Source organism: Dermacentor variabilis, chromosome 6 (genome assembly GCF_050947875.1).
Source record: "Dermacentor variabilis isolate Ectoservices chromosome 6, ASM5094787v1, whole genome shotgun sequence".
NCBI classification, from domain to species: domain Eukaryota; kingdom Metazoa; phylum Arthropoda; class Arachnida; order Ixodida; family Ixodidae; genus Dermacentor; species Dermacentor variabilis.
In genome coordinates this window covers 170,935,744-170,940,100 of record NC_134573.1, presented here as the reverse complement: position 1 = coordinate 170,940,100, position 4,357 = coordinate 170,935,744, and positions in this window count along the sequence as shown.

The following is a 4,357-nucleotide window of genomic DNA, read 5'->3' as shown; positions in this document are numbered from 1 at the left end:
TTTTCGATCAGTCCCGTTTCTTTCAAATGGCATGCGCACTAGCGCTTTTATAGCAGTCCGGGCCGACGACGGCTGGGACAAGGGCCCAAGAATCCTGGCTTCCGTAAGGGGACGGTTGGTAGGCTTGTCGAGCGCGGTCCTCAAGACTTTGTGCATTGGAGCGGCGAAAATCCTGCAGAATCTCCACATGATGCCCACACGCACCCCGCGTAAGGGGATTCGCGCAAGCGTTCTCTCTTTGTGACGAAAAAGCAAAGCTAATTATCCCATTGGAGCATAAAGACTCAGAATACGCGTCATCCACCAGAAGTGACGCTCACCAGAAGTGGAAAACAATCTTTTGCTTAACGTCGTATTGTGTACGTTTGAGCGCCGCTGAACCAGCAGCGCTTTTGCAGTGTCAGTCACTGCCGCATGAGATACGATGGGGTGGCGGCCCCCTTTGAGCCCGTAACAAATGCGACAGGCTTGACGGAACCAATACCGCTGCCTTCCAGCTGAGCATGCTTTACTCTTGTCATGTGTACAGTAAATAAAAAGTAAAGTAAATAAAAACGTCAGGACGGCAAAACCAGCATGTCCCGGTGCCCCTCCCTACAACAATTCACAGCAGCGGAAGCTTTTTATTTGTCTAGGCTTTTCACAAAGAACTCCCGGACAATTTCTGACGCTGTTTTCAAGTACCATTCTGCAAACGCGCAAGCCAAGAGAGTCGTGTCACTGTCGTAGGAACGATCGTTTATCTGGCCAAAGTTTGGTACATTGTTCCGTTGATGCCCTTTGAATCTTCGTATCTTTCATACTGGACTTGAGCTCGTAGCTTCGACTCCGGTAGATTATTAAATAGTGCAAATACATTTACTTACGTTTTGTGCATACGAGGATACGCCGGTATTCGCTGTTGCCCAGACTGAAAACTTGAACAGAGACAAAATGCGTCCAACTAGAACCAACAGGTCGCGGAATCGAATGTTGAAATGCATGCATACCGAACGTCAGTGGAAGCCCACAGATTTGGAACAGCGCAGAATATATAAACTAGCTGGTAACGTTTTGTACAGCGCAGTGCTGACGCAGTCCATTGTAACTTGTTTGTTGTGACCCTTACAACGAAAAATCGCACATGCTGCGGCTTAACTATGGCGCTGCGATGGCGCATAAAAAGTGCTTAAAAGTGAAGTTTCATCAAGAAAGGAACCAATAAGATATTTTTTTAGAACCTAAGTGATGTTTACTGCAGCGTGGTTGTTGTCGTTCGCTGCTACTTTATTATTATTATTATTATTATTATTATTATTATTATTATTATTATTATTATTATTATTATTATTATTATTATTATTATTATTATTATTATTATTATTAAGACAAAGACTTAAGTGGCTTGTTTGCCCAACACATGCCCATCTATGTTCCTCCACCAAATTACGCGGCGCTTGCATCACAATAATCTTCTTTGTTTGTATAACTCCTTCAAAATTTTTTCTGTATTCTGTTGCTAACCTATATGTGTCCCACTCCTTATGTAATACCCTCCCACGAGGGTCTTTAAGGAAATAAAGTGAAGTTTGCAATGGCTCATACCCCCCCGCAAGCAAGCAAAGATGCAACGGCTGAATATGAATGAAGAAACGAAAGAAAGAAAGAACGAAGAAGGAAAGAAAGAATAAACGAACGAGGAAATGAAAGAAAGAAAAGAAAACCGTAAGAGAGAACTAAAGAAAGAACGAAACAACCCTTAGGTAGTGCATTACGCGCTCGCATGTGTCGTCGAGGAGGTCGGCCTACTGCGCCGTACGATTACTGACGCTGCGGCTCGTTATGTCTTGCAAGAAGACTGACCCCCTCCGATCGAATAACTTAATGCATTACCACGTGTGCAGCAGGCTTTCGCCTTCACGTGTTACAGGAGCGTAACATGCTGCCGAACACTGTTGTTGTTGTTGTTGTTGTTGTTGTTGTTGTTGTTGTTGTTGTTGTTGTTGTTGTTGTTGTTGTTGTTGTTGTTGTTGTTGTTGTTGTTGTTGTTTGCGTCGTCCTCGTCACCTTCATCATCCTGTAGCATCCCCTTTGAAAGTCAGCAAGGGAAGAATACCGAATAGCAAAGAAAAAAAAATGAAATCTTAAGGCTGAAGCTTTATGACACTTCAAACACATGCACATGCTCACAAACTCATCCTCTTAACCTGGTTGTTCTATCCAAATTATTTAAAATCTGTTAAGTGCAGTACGGCAGCACCCCTGCATCTCCCCAGAAGACGACTTGTACATCCTCGTTTATTATTCACAGACTCTCATGCACTCATTTATACACTAAGCCATATTACTGACAATATAAAGGTTCATGATTATATTGCGCTTAGTGTTACACTGATGATATTAAGTGAAGGACAGCACGTGGACGTATTGCGCTACGTACGTCCACCTACTGTCCTTCACTTAAAATCGTGAGTGCAACACTAAGCGCAATATAATCATGAACGTCAACCAACTAGCCCCACTTCATTGCTTTACTAAATATAAAGGTTGCTTCATTGCATGTTTTCCCATTCTAGCTACGCGCCACATTGTTATTTTGTACAATGATTTAATGCTTGTATAAGATGTGCATACATTTTTCCACTGTCTATAAATAATGTATGTCTATTATGTTTTGTTATCTGCCCTATATACTCTTTTAATATTACTGTAACGCCTCCTTACCCAATGCCTCATACGAGGCCTGTAAGGACATATTTAATTAAATAAAAAAAAAATCTCCCAGTTGTCTCTTTACACGAATCATCAACATCGGAAAACATTCTCTTAGAATAACGCGTTCTTATACGCCCTGTTCTGATTTCCAAGCTCCCCTTAGAATTATCATAAAAGCTTTCCCTTTTGATTTAAGTTTTTCTTGTTCGATACTCCTTCATATTCAGCTTCCTATACATTGCTCGTACCAAAATGCTGCCCACAAAACCAGCATTCACTGGCAAGTGTCCTAGATTTCTTTTTTTTTTTTTTGCTGTTCTTCTGTTAGTCAATGCTTTTCCTTATAACCTCCGCCCCCCTTCAGGCCCTCACCTTACAGTCACCCTAAATAACCTAGCCTCCCATCTATTTCCGTTCGTATTTCTCAGTTGTCTCTCGCAACTCAACATGCGACGCCCTCTCTTAGAGACCTGAAAAAGCTGTTTTTCCTACGCAAGGCTCCGTGACTTCCACATTACGCACGCTGCTCGCCTTAAGCTCGGAGGCCACACTTGGTTGGATGCGCGCCACTTCATTCCCGCCGGAGAGGTGACGCTGCCATCGTCGCAGCAGGCGCGTATTTTGAATCTCCCTTTATCGTTCTGTTTTTGGAAACCGTACTGAATGTGGCTTATTGCTGTCAATAATCTTATTTGTTTGGCCGCGAACGTGATGTCGTTAATTATTAAATCGAGTGCTAGTTTTGATTTCGAACAGCGGACCGGTAGCGCTGTGTTGCGAACGCAATCCATAGAGTCAATACCTCGTTTTTTGGTCTATTCGCTGGACCTGCGTCTCGGGCAGACAGAAGAGGTTGCGCCCATGTAACACGCCGAAATGCTTAGCTAGCTCTTTTAATGCTGTTCTTATTTAAACATTTTTACTCTTAGCACAACACCGCTGCGCCTTTTCCAGATAAATGCTACGGAAACGTGTACGAAAACCGGAACGTGCGAAAAAGAAAGAAAAGAAAATGGCGGAGCTGGAAAACCGGGAACAATGCACGAACAAACTACTTGTTAACATTTTTGGGGTTCTGTGTGCGCGCACATACATGCACCGTATCTCTAAATAAAAAGAATTGCCAAGAATCTCTTTTGATCTTGCAATCAACGAAAATTACCTTAAGTCACGAGTCACAGAGCACTGCAGTTTAAAGACGGCTGACAAACAAATGTTATTGTGGGCACGAATCCTTATACTTCAGTATGTCATGTCACGGATCCTTTATAATAATAATAATAATAATAATAATAATAATAATAATAATAATAATAATAATAATAATAATAATAATAATAATAATAATAATAATAATAATAATAATAATAATAATAATAATTTAGTACATAAGATTACGAAGAAAACAGCTTACAAATCAGGCCTGGCAGACGAAATTATATAGACAAGGTTCCGAGGGCAGCCGAAATATGCGTTAAAGGCGGCCTTGAAGGCCAAAACAGAGTTAATGTATTATAGAGCTATCGCATTGGGTGCACGAATTGGGCAATGAGGTCACAGCAGGTCACATGAGGTAACGGCCCGTACCCACTATGGTTTCGCTTACATATGAACCTGACAAGATTGAAGAGAGTCAGAAGTCGGGGGACTCGGACAGCCCGAC